This window comes from Myotis nattereri (genome assembly GCF_964212035.1).
Source record: "Myotis nattereri genome assembly, chromosome: Y".
Classification (NCBI taxonomy): Eukaryota; Metazoa; Chordata; class Mammalia; order Chiroptera; family Vespertilionidae; genus Myotis; species Myotis nattereri.
In genome coordinates, this window is record NC_138094.1 from 42,992,089 (window position 1) to 43,006,711 (window position 14,623).

General features: G+C 49.4%; 1 pseudogene across 1 annotated transcript in view; it reads left to right on the forward strand.

Moving 5' to 3' along the window:
• LOC308512509 (histone-lysine N-methyltransferase PRDM7-like) overlaps positions 1-13,788 on the forward strand; it is a 30,915-nt pseudogene extending 17,127 nt beyond the window's left edge. Inside the window, exons 2-12 of the transcript in view lie at positions 2,075-2,143; positions 2,251-2,357; positions 2,473-2,596; positions 2,745-2,852; positions 3,530-3,555; positions 8,150-8,306; positions 8,895-8,996; positions 9,195-9,466; positions 9,892-9,959; positions 11,048-11,241; positions 13,711-13,788. The product of the transcript in view is annotated as a histone-lysine N-methyltransferase PRDM7-like (transcript). The remainder of the gene's footprint in view (positions 1-2,074; positions 2,144-2,250; positions 2,358-2,472; positions 2,597-2,744; positions 2,853-3,529; positions 3,556-8,149; positions 8,307-8,894; positions 8,997-9,194; positions 9,467-9,891; positions 9,960-11,047; positions 11,242-13,710) is intronic.
• The last annotated feature ends 835 nt before the right edge of the window (positions 13,789-14,623 follow it).

The following is a 14,623-nucleotide window of genomic DNA, read 5'->3' on the forward strand; positions in this document are numbered from 1 at the left end:
CAGGCTGCCCCCTTTAGGCTCAGTCCTCTGTGATCACAGAACCCAGCTCTCAGTTCCCCTGGCGGTTCTCCTTTCCCCTGTCAGGGGCTGTGCCTGTCCCAAGGGACGCGGCTGTCTGCCACGCGGTCTCCCTCCGACTCTCTGGGTTCAGAGGTCTGGCAAACTTTCCTGCCCAAATCCCTGGGCTTTTACCTTTCCAGGGGAGTTCTGGTCTTCCCGGCTGCAAACCGTCTCACCAGCTGAGCGATTTTGCCAATTTGGGGTGGATGTTACTAGTTTCAGCTGCTCACTTCATTTGCTCCAGGACACGACCTGGGACACGTCTGCCTATACCGCCACCATCTTGCTCTTCCACTCGACAGCTTCCTTTAAGGCAGTGGTTCTCAACCTTCCTAATGCCGCCACCCTTGAATACAGTTCTTCATGTTGTGCTGACCCCCAACCATGAAATTTTTTCGTTGCTACTTCATCACTGTAATGTTACCACTGTTATGAATCGTCATGTAAATATCAGATATGCAGGATGTATTTTCATTGTTACACACTGAACATAATTAAAGCGTAGTGATTCATCACAAAAACAATATATAATTATACATGTGTTTTCCAATGGTCTTAAGCGACCCCTGTGAGAGGGTCGTTTGACCCCCAAAGGGGTCGCGACCCACAGGTTCAGAACCGCTGGTCTAGTGGGAATCCCTGTTTCCCAGAACGCAACTCCCCACCTACCATCTGGTCCTCTCGCTAAGGAAGCGAACAAATGCGCCTGGAAGACAGTCCGGGACCTACATACAGTCGGGTGGAAGAGAGACTCGGTCAGGCGGCAAGAAGGCCGCCTCAGCCCAACACCTGCCCTGGCTGGGGGCTCCCGGCTCCCGGGGTCCCGCCCATACGCAGCGGGAATCCAAGCCCTGGACACCTCCCAGTGGCTGAAGGCTTCTTGACGGACACTCGCAGGACCCAGGGCAGCCAATCACCATGGGGGGTTGGGAGCGCAGGGCGGGCTCTTTCCACAGGATTCTCTCCTTGACTGGCAGGAAGGCTCCACCTCCATGGCCCGCCCTTTTCGCGTTTCTGACCGCCCATTGGCAGGCCGGGCCCCGTGACCACAGCACTCATTGGCGGCTGGCGCTGACGCTCTGGAGGCAGGAAGCTCCCCCTCAGCGGGCCGCACACCGCCTGAGGGCGGGAGCACGCGGCCAGGAGCGCGGGTTTGAGGGGACCTCGGCCAGGTTCGCAGTGCGGCCTGGAGACAGACAGGAAAACGGGAGCCTTGCGAGGGAACCCCTTTGCCGCTGGCCTTCAAACCCCCAGCCGAATACCCGGGGTGTCCTCCCGAGAGGCTCCCACTCTGTCAGCCTCCAGGGACCCCAAGTGCGCTAACCCGGAGGACCCCCGGTCTCAGCGCCCAGAGGAACGCTCAATCCCCCAAAGGTCAGACCCAGCACACCCCGAGCCTGGGCTCCCTACCCAAGGCACCCAGGAAGACCAAATCCCCAACTCCGAGACAGAAACCCTGGAGGCTGTCCCTGAGACCCCAAATCTCTTCACAGGAGTCCCAAATCCTCTGACCCGAGCACCCAACTTTCCTGGCAAGAAAGACCCGGATTCTGTCCAGCGGGCCCATCTCCTAAGCCGGAGACGTCTCTGCCCCTTGAGGCGCCTCCTCCCGCGTGCATTGCTCCTGAATCGTGGGTGCATTCCCGAACCCGGTTCCTCTCGGCACAGCCCCCCCCCCCCCATTGTAAAGGCTAACCACCTCCACCCCCAAGGGCCCTCAACGCCCCCACCGCGCCCCTCAGACCCCTCTGACCGCGCCCCTCAGATCCCTCTGAGCACGCCAATCAGACCCCCCTGACCGCGCCCCTCAGACCCCCCAGACCGCTCCCCGCAAATCCCCCAGACCGCTCCCCTCAGACCCTCCAGACCCCTCCCCTCAGTCCCACCTGACCGCGCCCCTCAGACCTCCCAGACCGCTCCCCTCAGACCCCCCACCGTGCCCCTCAGACCCCCCAGAACGCGCCCCTCAGTTCCCCCTGACTGCGCCTCTCAGTCCCTGGAACGCGCCCCTCAGACCCCCCTGACCGGGCCCCTCAGTACCCCCTGGGACCCCCCAACCGCGGCGGGAAGGAGGCGCCCCCTAGTGGGTCATAATGGCCGCGGCCCCGGTCTGTCTGGGGGTTGGGGAGGTGGGGGGGGTTCGCCCTGCAAGGTGGGAGCGTGTACCCTCAGCGCCTCCTCCTCCCACAGGCACCGCGTCCTCGGGAGGGGACTCCGCTGGCGGCACCATGGACCCGGACAGGGACCTGCAGGAGCGCCCCGTGGAGGAGGCGGGGAGAGCGGGGCATAGGCCTAAGGTAAGGGGGTCCGAGGGAGTGGAGGTGGGGACGGGGGGTGGGGACGGGGTGGATGCGGGGCGCCGCCCCTCGGGCCGGGGAGGACGGATGAACGGACGGACGGTCTCTCCCCCAGTCCAGGGCCGCCTGCAGGGACGTGTCCATCTACTTCTCCCGGGAGGAGTGGGCGCAGATGGGCGCCTGGGAGCGAGCGCGGCACCGCAACGTGAAGAGCAACTACGAGGCGCTGCTCAGCATGGGTGAGCGAGGGGGGACGGGGCCGCGGGGTGGGCGGGGCGGGGGTGCTCCGTCCAGGGCCCCGGGCTCTGCCCCCGCCAAGCGCTGGCTCTGCTGTTTGTCCCTCAGCTCTTCGCCTGCAGGACAGACTCTTTCTTTCTCTCCTTCCAGGTCTCAGGGCCCCTCGACCCGCGTTCATGTGTCGCCGCGGGAGGACGGCCAGGCCCCGGGTGGAGGACTCCGAGGACTCCGATGACGAGTGGACCCCGAGGCCACGAGGTGCGGGCGGAGGGCGCGCAGCTGCCTGACCCTGACCTGGTGTAGGTCGGGCGGCCTCTCGGGAGTTACCGGGGAGGAGCAAGAGGCAGAGCAGTTACACAGCCAGGGGCTGTTCACATACACCCCTTTTAATGAATAATTTATTTTACAGAGAGAGAGAGAGACAGAGAGAGACAGAGAGAGAGAGAGAGAAACAGGTGAGAGAGAAACCTCCATGGCTGCCTCCTGCCGGCCCCCCACCTCACGGTTCATAGGTCGTGGCTCAACCACTGGGCCACACTGGCCAGGGTCATAAAACCTCTTTCAATGTGTAACAATAATTATATACAGATTTAGTGTTGACACTATCACAGAGGTCCCCCATTTCTCCCCCTTTTCTCACCTTCACCCAGACCCACCCCCCAAATCTACAATAATGAAACCATAATATGCAAATCCAGGGCGGACCAGCTGAAGGACCCACCAAATGACCAGGCTATGACACCCACTGGCGCCAGGCCAGCCAAGGCCTGTGAAACGCAATTGGTCCGGCCCCCCAATCCCCCATGATGCCCTGCAGAGAGAGGCCCAGGCCACTAGCCACTGGGTCATCAATGGGGGCTCCCCGTCACCCCAAAGAGGGAGGCCCAGGCCACCAATGCAGAGCTGGGGCTACTGAACGGGACCTCCCACTGTAGGCGATGGATCGCAGGACTTCCAGACTGTCAGAGCCACAGAGGGCACAGGCCGGGCTCAGGAATTCCCCCCCTCCCCCCCACAACCACCGCCATTCCCACGGTGCAGAAATTTATAAATTTCGTGCAATGGTGCTCTAAAATATATATATTTTAAGCTGTTCTCTCTCCGGGAGCACACAGACCCCTCACCCTTTCCCCTCTCCTCCCCCCAACCCCCACTCGGTGTGCATCTCCTAAACTAAGGGACCCAGGAGACTTGCACCAGGGAGTACGGGCAGGGGCAGCTCATTCAGGCTAACCCCCTGAACCTGGCTCCAAGGCCCCTTTTCTATGACTTTCCAATGAGCCAAAGCCGCCCGCCTAGGCTGAACTCTTTCCTTTAACCTTTCTAGAGCAACACAGCAGCCCAGCCTAAGCTCTCTCCTGCTGCTGCTTCTATCCTTGTTTCACTGTCCCTAGTTTTAATAAACATTCTCTCAAAATAAAAATAATTGAATAGCCATGTCTCGGTGGCTCCGTTGGTTGGAGCATCCTCCCATACACCAAAAAGGTTTCGTGATCCATCCCCAGTCGGGGTGTGTATGGGATACAACTCATCGATGTTTCTCTCTCACATCCATGTTTCCCTCTCTTTCTTCCTCTTCTTCTCTCTCTAAAATCAATAAGCATATATTCTCAGGTGAGGATGAAAAAATAATAATACAGGAGTATAAATGGTGGTGGAAAAAATAAAATAGAATAATAATATAATTGTATACTTATAGAACATTAACAAGTAAGTATACAAAAATATAACAGTGAGTAAAAAATAACTAATTCAGAAGAGTTGTGATCACATAGAAGGAGGAAGTTTTGACAGGTGAGCAGTGCTCTAAGACCTGCATGGGGACATATGGGAAAATTATTACTCATGGTAGTTAGGGGGTTGGGTTGTGGGCCAGGGTAGGAAGTAGTTCATCATTGTATCAGGTTCCATGGCAGCCATGGCATCATCTGCCAGGTTTCATGAAAGTCTGATTGGTAGGGTCTGTAGTTCCATGGGTCTGAGGTTGAAACATAGCTGAAGTCACGACGTTATGTCCAGCTTGCCCGAATCTCTGTTTATGTGGTGACTAGACCTGAGTCTTTGTCCCTAAGACTGTGTGATGCTGATCAGAATCTAGTGATTAGAGAAGGTGGTCACAATCCAAATGTGCAAAGGAGGAAGGATAAGAAAGAAAGGAGCCAAGGTGGTCCTGGTGCCTTGTCCAAGGTGGACTGGACAAGGCCAGTGTGAAGACAGAAGACAGAGAGGAGAAAGCGCTGGGTTACAGAGTAGAGATTCTTTGCAGTTACATGACCTTTATTATACTTGTGTCATGAAAGGCCAATTTTTTATTTTTGCTTTTTAGGGCAATTTTATTTTTTAAATCCTCACCCAAGGATATTCATTGAATTTAGAGAGAGGAAGGGAGGGAGACAGAAAGGGAGACAGAAACATCAATGTGAGAGAGGAACATCCATCAGTTGCCTCCTGTGTAGGCCCCAATAAGGATCAAACCGGAAACCTTTTGGTGTAAAACATGGTACTCCAACCAACTGAGATGGCCAGCCAGGGATAGGCCACTCTACACAAATAAAAGAGAAACATGCAAATCGGTGTCACTCTGCCAGGCCCGCCAGCCAATCAGGATACACATGCAAATTAACCGAACAAAGATGGCAGTTAATTTGCCTAACCAGGGCAGCCGCTGAGAGAAGACTGAAGGCTCTGGCTGGAGTGAAGACTGAAGACGGAAGAGGCTTGGCTTCTCCTCAGTGGCTGGAGCAAAGGCCTGGGACCCCGGTGCCAGAGGAAATCTAGTGCAGGCAGCCAGGGGAAGGAAGGCCTATTGCGTGAATCTTTGTGCAACGGGCTTCTACTTTAAATATATATATTGAACAGAGGATGAAGTACAGATGGGGTTTTGTCTATTTTTTTAAAATATATTTATTGATTTCAGAGAGGAATTCAGAGAGATCAAAACATCAATGATGAGAGAGAGCCATCGATTGGCTGCCTCCTGCACACCTGTGATGAGCCCGCAACCCAGGCATGCACCCTTGGCTGGAATAGAACCCAGGACCATTCCATCCGCAGGTTGACGCTCTATCCACTGAGCCAAGCTGGCTAGGGCTATTTTTTAACATTTTAAGAAAATTAGCTGATGCTCCCAATAAAAGCATAAGCGTAATGAAACCTCAGGAAACATTTTCCAATCATCCTTGGTCTGTTCTGGGATTACTCTATAATTCAGAATTCTGAAAGATAAAAATCTCCAGATTTTGAAACAATTACCAACCAAAACTGATTTCTCACACGGCAGGTGTGGCTCAGAGATTAAGTGTCGACCTATGAACCAGGAGGTCACAGTTCAATTCCCGGTCAGGGCACACGGCCAGTTTGATCCCTGGTGTGGGGTATTCAGGAGGCAGCTAATCCATGATTCTCTATCATCATTGATGTTTCTCTCTCTCTCTCCCTCGCCCTCTCCCTTCCTCTCTGAAATTATATATATTATTGATTTCTCACCATCTTTTAGCTAAACCTTCTTGGGTGGCCCTCAGAGTGGAACAGAATAAACATCAGAAGGTGAGTATTTCCCAAATCCTGTGGAAAAGAAAATCTTCCTCCTGGATGCAAATGCAGGGAAGAGGAGGAAAAATCAGAGTGCCACCTTCCTTTCCTGACCTCTTCAACAAAATGCCCAATATCATCTTAGTCGTTAATAACATCAGCAACAATAGTAGCTACCACGGGTCTTATCTTCACAATGCTTCAGACTCTAAGAATTCTACGTGCATAAACTCACTTAAACCTTACCACAACCCTATGAGGTAGGTACTATAAGTATCACCATTTCTGATGAGGAAACTGAGGTTTCAGACATATACAAGTGTTTGATTGTATGTCTGAAATCACAGTATCGGTGGTCGTGCAATCTAATCCATAGCTTCATCTCTAAACCACTTACAAGCTCATTAAAATTTCCATAGTTTTATGCACTTTCCACTGTCTCATCCATACATGATTACATCTTTCACTGACTGATGATTCCAAACGCAGTTCTGCTCTGCTATGCTCCAGTGAGAAATGCACTAAGACTTCCGACTTGCAGAAGCTCACTGATATATAGGCAGTTTGCACGGTGTATGGTCCAAGATGAAGATGGATATAGCAACCCCAGCATCAGAGCCTCCCAGTCAAATAAAAGAAAGCCTCTCAACTCTGGGGTGCTTCAGGTTTGACGATTCAGAAATAATAAACAATAAATAAAGTGACTTAAGAACTTCATAGAGATGACACACTATTCAATAGAAGCTCATCTGGAACTGGTTTTGAATGCTCATTCCAGTCAGAAGAAGTATGGCTTCTTTCTCTGAGCTCTAATTAGGCCAGTGTCATCTTGTTTGAATCATTGGCTCCGCCTGCCTACCTCTGCATTGTGAGCTCTTTGGTTCACACCAGATTCTTCTCAGAAGTCCCAGGCCCAATTCAGGGTCCCTGAGGGCCCCCTGAATGTTTGCTGAAAGAGTGCTTTCAAATTTACAAATTAAACTAGAGTAGGGTCAAAGAATAATGAAGATAAATTACATGTGATTTCAAATATAGAGATGGCTGAGAGGGACATTGATAGCAGGACTGTAATCTCACATTCATACTGTATCAAAGTGCTCACAGAACACTTTGGTGAACATCATTATATTTCATGTTCATTATAACATTAAGAATTAGCATGTTATAGGTCAGGAAAATGAAGAGAACAGGCTGGTAGCACAACCTTATTCAAACAGAATTGGTGGGAACCAACTAATCTAATTACAACTGTTCTTTCCATGATATAGTAAATTGCACATTTTAGCATAATTTCCTTTATTGTCATGGTAGGTTTCTGCCAGCCATTTCTTTTTAAAAAATATGTTTTTACTGATTTGAGAGAGAGAGGAAGGGAGAGAAGCATCAGTGAGAGAGAAAAACATGGATCAATAACCCGTAACTGGGGCATGTGCCCTGACTGGGAATGGAACCGGCAACCCTTCAGTTCAACCAACTGAGCTACACCAGCCAGGGCTCTGCCAACTATTTCTTTCTTTCTTTTTTTCTTAATCCTCACCCAAGGATATTTTCTCATTGATTTTTAGGGGGAATAGAAAAAAGAGGGAGAGAAAGAGAGAAATATCAATGTGAGAGACACACATAATGACTGGTGGCCTCCTGCATAAGCCCAGACCAAGGTCCAGGCCAGGGAGGAGGGTCCTGCAACCAAGGAACTCGCGCTTGACGAGAATTCAACTCAGGACCCTTCAGTCTGCAGGCCGACACTCTATCAACTGAACTACACTGGTTAGGGCCCAACTATGTCTTATTCTCTTCCCAGTATCCTTCATTCTCAATGTGCTATAAAAGAAAGAGCCTTAAGGCATGGGTTCTAGTCTTCGATTCAAAACCCACATTGGCCATTTCTTTTTCCTCTAATTTTCATACTTCCCAGGTATTTCCAAGAGGTGTTGAAGTGTTCATTAAAGTCATGTATATCATAAACCCTACATAATTAAATAAATGTACGTTACATTTATTTCCCTTTGCCTTTCACACTGAAGGCAAAGTCCAGGGCGCCATTAAGTAATGAGTCCAGTTTGAAGGAATTGTCAGGAACAGCAAATTTGTTGACCACAAGTGGCTCAGAGCAGACCCAGAAACCAGTGCCCCCTCCTGGAGAAGCAAGTACCTCCGGACAGCACCCTAGATCAAAATTGGGTAAGTTCAACAATTTGGAGATTTCAGTTCCACTAATTCCTCTAGAAAGGCTGGTCAGTATAGCCTAGGTATGTGGGGTGGACTTTCAACAGGCCTAGACTTGTAACTGGAGTTAGCACTGAAGCTTTGAGCTAATCTTCCAAACTCTCTGAGCTCCTGAATGCTAATGTATACAGTGAACATAAGGAAACATGGACACATATAGTTTGAAAGCATTAAATTAAATCTCAAACAATTGGCACATGCAAGTTGTCCAATAAATCCATCTGTGATAATAGCAACCATATTCTCTTGGTGTTGTGTGCCCAGATCTTTATTCAGTGCCTAACACATAACGTGCCCTCAATACATACATTATGAATGACCAAAGCTTGGAAGGTTGAACCTGATAATGGGATCATCTAGAAACTAAAATTGAATCAGCCATCGGTAGTCAGTGTGTCGTACTAGTCTTTTAGTTAATGGAGAAAAATACCAGATACTATAAAGAACAGGTGATCATTTGATGGGAAGACATTGTGTGTTTTCTGACAAGTCAGGGACTCATGTTCCAGACCCACTTCGTTCACCAGCTCTTCTCTCATGTAGACCTCAGGAGAAAGGAGATCGAAGTGAAGATGTATAGCCTACGAGAGAGAAAGGGCCATGTCTACCAAGAGATCAGCGAGCCCCAGGACGATGACTACCTGTGTAAGCTCACCCTAACCAAGGAGCATGTTATGTCCTTGATGCAATAATTTCACTGGTCTTTGGGTGCCCAAATCATTCCCTTCCTCTCGTGACCGGGAATATAGGATTGAGGCTCACTGATGGGAGCTCTTTCTGAAACTCTTCAAGTGCAGTGACATGCACTGCACCCTGACTAATCCCTGTTGCTCTTGCCTCCAGATTGTGAGAAGTGTCAGAACTTCTTCATTGACAGCTGTGCTGTGCACGGGCCTCCTACGTTTGTAAAAGACAGTGCCGTGGACAAGGGGCATGCCAACCGCTCAGCCCTCACTGTGCCCCCTGGGTTGAGAATCGGACCATCAGGCATCCCTGAGGCTGGGCTTGGAGTGTGGAATGAGGAATGTGATCTGCCGGTGGGCCTGCACTTTGGCCCTTATGAGGGTCAGATCACAGAAGATGAAGCCACAGCCAACAGCGGCTACTCCTGGCTGGTGAGAACTTTACCTCTTCCCTGTCCTCTGGCTTCCCGGCCCTCCTGTGGCTTGGATTGCCCCACCTTCTACATGCTAGGACATGGATGGGGACCATATGGTTAGTTAGCTCTGTGTACTGGGCGGACTTTGCATGAACATGGAGCTCCTCTCTAAGGATCAGAGGGTAAATGGGAGCAAAGTGGTACAGACTCCTCCCTTGTGGGGCTCCTGCTTAGTGGACAAATTGACTAAGAAGTGTAGATGATGAGTAAGAAAAATGTCCTGTGATCACCATTGGCAGTTGAATCACCATGCAGGCTGAAAGAGATTTGATGACACTAGAATAAAGTAATTATTCTATTATATACACTCAAACTCACACACACACACACACACACACACACACACACACACAGCCTTTAACTTCTTTTCCTGAAATGCAGATCACCAAAGGGAGAAACTGCTATGAGTATGTGGATGGAAAGGATACATCTCAGGCCAACTGGATGAGGTAAGGTCACTAGGCTTCTGGGTGCCGGAGAGGACACTCATGCCTCACAAACCACATGTCTGTCCTTCCCATCATGCCTCCTTAATGGTCTCCCTCAGTACTCTGTTCCCCCTTTTTCTCCATACAGTGATCTTTAACATCTAGTGACATTTAGGAAAAAAAGGAGGTAAAAGTATAGCATATGTCCTCAAAATAGAAGTCTCTACTTTGGGCACTGGGAAAAACCTTGAGGACCCTGGATTACTCTGTGATTTATCTAACTGACATTAGTTAAACACTTACTATATTCCAGTTTAGAGGAAGGAATTCATTACTTACACAGATCACACAATCCATGTCCCTAGGGAGGACTTACTGCAGACGGACATGAAACATTTTATTTCATAAACATTTAACTCTAATTTTCCTATTTTTCAACAAGTGCCTAGTGCCCACATAGCCTTGAACCAAGGATAATCTAAACCTGTGAGGGCAGCACATCATCCCAGACTCAGTTCTAACTAGAACTGGATGTTGGAGCCTGCAGAGTCATAGTGCTCATGGCCCTTTCCTGAGGGGCTCTCTTGTGTCAGGGGAGACAGATTATGAATAAACTAATATTGTTCTGTGTTATTTTTCTAAGAAAGAGAGACCTCGACATTTCTGTGGGAACCTGGGGGAGGCAACTGAATGATGCCTTCAATAAAGTGTGGGGAGACTCGACAAAGGCCTCTGAAGAGAAGGGAGACTTGGACTGAATGTTGAATGGTGTGAGTCCTAGAGCAAGCCCCGAGTCCTGGGGTGTAACACAGAACCTGACTTACAGCTTAGAGAAGCTAGAGGCCACCGGGTTTGATGGGGAAGTCTGGAATGAGGCTTTGGAAATGGCATTAGGCAGGATGAGCACTGTGAGCAGGACGTAGAGACAGGAATTCACATGACCTTGTGACAGAGGCTTGGACATTGAACAGAAGTTTCCCCAGGAGCATGTGGGTGGGTGCCATCAGTGCTGAGGGCCTTACGCGTCAGTGAGGATCTGGACACGATATGACAGGTAGTGGAAGCTCATCGCCTGTGGTTTTCTTTCCTTTCATCTGCCTCAACGCCAGGTACGTGAACTGCGCCCGGGATGAGGAAGAACAGAACCTGGTGGCCTTTCAATATCACAGGCAGATTTTCTACCGAACCTGCCGGGTCGTGAGGACGGGCTGTGAGCTGCTGGTCTGGTATGGAGAAGAGTATGGCCAAAAGCTGGGCATCAAGTGGGGCAGCAAGTGGAAGACAGAGCTTGTGGCCGGGAGAGGTGGGCACCACTCTTCTTCAACATGGAAAGAAAGAATTCTTAGAAGTTTTCATGCTCCAACTCTCAAGTAGAGTAAAATCCACTCTAGAGTCAGCAAAGCTTCAAATCAGATGCTTCAGAAATTGATGGCTCATCACATAGGTTTTTGATTCTTAAGAATAATTTTAATATTTTTATTTTTGTTCTAATTCTTAAAAATATGCTTTTATTGGTTTTAGAGACAGAGATGAAGGGAGAGGGAGAGAAATATCAATCTGCTGCCTCCTGCATTCTCCTTACTGGGGATCAAGTCCACCACCCTGACATGTGCCCTGACCAGGAATAAAACTGGCTACCTCTGGGTGAATGGGACAATGCTCAACCAACTGAGCCACAATGGCCTGGGCCAATTTGTGTTACATTTTTAAAAATACTTCATGCACAAAATGCACGGCATCATATAGTGCTGAAAAAATCAGAGCCAAAAAAAAAAAAATGTTTCAGGTACTTAACCAGCTCTCTCATCAAGGTGGTTGTTTTTGGGTTGTTGTTTTTTTTAACACTTTAGCTGTTTCTTCTTCATTTACTGCATATTTCTAAATGAAATGTGTGTGTTAACATGCATTCATTCATTATTTTGTGACTTGTCATGTGAATTCCTACTCGGTGCCACACAGGGTTCTGGGAGCTGGAAATACAGATTAACACGATGATCAGAATCACTGCTCCTGAGCAGCTGGTTGGTGAAGGATGGAAGCCCCGGCAGACATATATGCATGTGCTTAATATCACACAGTGGTTAGCGCTTTGGAGAAAACGGGCCCAGGACAAGTGCCTAGGGATCAGTGTGAGGGGAAGGTGGGTGTGCCGGATTGCAAAGGTCAAGGGAAGGCTTTCTCAGGAGACAACATTTACAACAGTTGTGTCACAAGGTCCCAGGCAGAGGGAGTGGCTGGTGCAGGGAAGGAAAGAGGTGGGGTGTTGAGCTGGCTGAGGGCTACTCCCATCTCAGTCTCAGTACAGAGGGCAAGAACAGAGGTTGGACAGATGCCTAGCAGCCGGGAAATACAGTGCCTATGATCCAAGCTGAGATACTGGGGACTTTCTTGAGTGAGACGGGACAACTGAGCAGTTTTCCGCTGCAGAGTGGCATGTTCTAAAACTATGCTTTGTTAATTTTTGGGGGAAATAAACTTCAGTGGGGAATCCCCTCTGAGATTATTTCAACTCCCAGTGAGAGAGGAAGGCGGACTGGCTGGAGAGAGATGGGAGTCAGGAGTTTAAGAAGCAGGTTGGGGAAATATTTTTGTTGTTCTTGTTAATCCTCACCCAGGGATATTGTTCCACTGATTATTTTTTGAGAGAGAGTAGAAGGGGGAGAGACAGAGAGAGAAACATCAATAGCTTGTCTCCCACAGACACCCCAACCAGGGCTGGGGATTGAGCTTGCAACCCAGGTATGTGCCCTTGACTAGAATCAAACCCAGGACCCTGGAGTCCCCAAGGCGAAGCTCTATCTACTGATCCAAACTGGCTAGGGGATGGTTGGAAAGATATTCTGAAACAGGACTTTGTAGTGTATTTGAAGTAGGCTAACACTGAAAGAAATCAAGTAGGAATGCTGTGTGAGGAAGGACATATTTCCATTTTGTGATTTGTGGAAAACTGAGAGAGAAGCAATTGCTAGTTGGGGCCTATGGTTTCTCTATTTTTAAATATTTTTAGTGATTTGAGAGAGAGAGGAAGGGAAATGAAGAGAGGGATAGAAATATCAACATGGATCAGCTGCCTCCTGCTGGGATCGAGCACAGAACCTGGGCATGTGCCCTGACCAGGAATCAAACTGGTGACGTCCTGGTTCATGGGTTGATGCTCAACCACTGAGCTACCTGGCCAGGCCTGTGGTTTTTCTCTTTAACATGACTTAGAAGATACATGTATATGGAAAGGTCACAATAGTCCAACCCATATAAGGAGTGAAATGCCTTCTGATGGTCCTTGATCTGTAAGACCTTTTTTCTTTTCAATCCTCATCCCAGGATATTTTTCCATTGACTTTTAGAGAGAGTGGAAGAGGGAGGGAATTACAAAGAGAAATGTCGATGTGAGAGAAACACATTGACTGGCTGCCTCCTGCACACGCCCAGACCAGGGCCCAGGCTGGGGAGAAGCCTGCAACCAAGGCACATCCTCTTGATGGGAATCAAACCCAGGACCTTTCTGTCCACAGGCTGAGGCTCTATCCACTGATCCACACTGGCCAGGGCTGTAGAAAAGACTTTTGATATGGGGTCTCTGGATTTCTGAAGAAGAGTAGTGCAGACAAAGAAAAAGAAAAGTAGACAGTGAAGGAACACTTTGTGGGAGGCAGAACTTGCACTGTCAACACAGCTAGAATGATTCCGGGGACAGGTCTTACCAGGAGACAGAGCGTACGGCACAGGCAGGCTTGCCCACACCTGCCCTGACCAAAACTTTCTTCTCCAGCAGAACCAAAGCCAGAGATCCACCCATGTCCCTCCTGCTCTGTGGCCTTCTCCAGTCGGACATTCCTCAGCCAACATGTGAAACGCAATCACCCCTCTGAGATTCTGTCAGGAGCATCTGCAATAAAGCACATCCAGGCGGAGGAAGCTGGCCCAGAGCGTCAGAATCAACAGCAGCAGCAACAGACTGGTCCACATGGCTTGAATGACAAAGTTGAAGGTCAAGAGGTCAAATGGAAGTCCAAACATTTGCTTAAAAGGATCAGGCACAGGGGAACTTCAAGGGCCTCTTTCAAGCCTCCCAACAGACAAACAGGGAGCTCCAGTGAACCTGAGAGAATAATGGAGGAAGAGCCCAGCACAGGCCAGAATGTTAACGCAAAGAACACAGGCAAATTATTTGTGGAAGTAAGAATGTCAAAAATTGTAACAATCAAGCATGGAGGGTGTGGGCAAGGCTTCAGTGATAAGTCACATATCGACACACACCAGAGGACACACTCAGGGGAGAAGCCATATGTGTGCAGGGAGTGTGGGCGAGGCTTTACAAAGAAGTCACATCTCATCAGACACCAGAGGGCACACTCAGGGGAGAAGCCCCATGTTTGCAGGGAGTGTGGGGGAGGCTTTAGATATAAGTCAACTCTAATCATACACAAGAGGACACACTCAGGAGAGAAGCCCTATGTGTGTAGTGAGTGTGGGCGAGGCTTTACAGATAAGTCACCTCTCATCAGACACCAGAGGACACACTCAGGGGAGAAGCCCTATGTTTGCAGGGAGTGTGGGCAAGGCTTTACACAGAAGTCACATCTCATCAGACACCAGAGGGCACACTCAGGGGAGAAGCCATATGTGTGCAGGGAGTGTGGGCGAGGCTTTACAGTGAAGTATAATCTCATTAGACACCAGAGGGC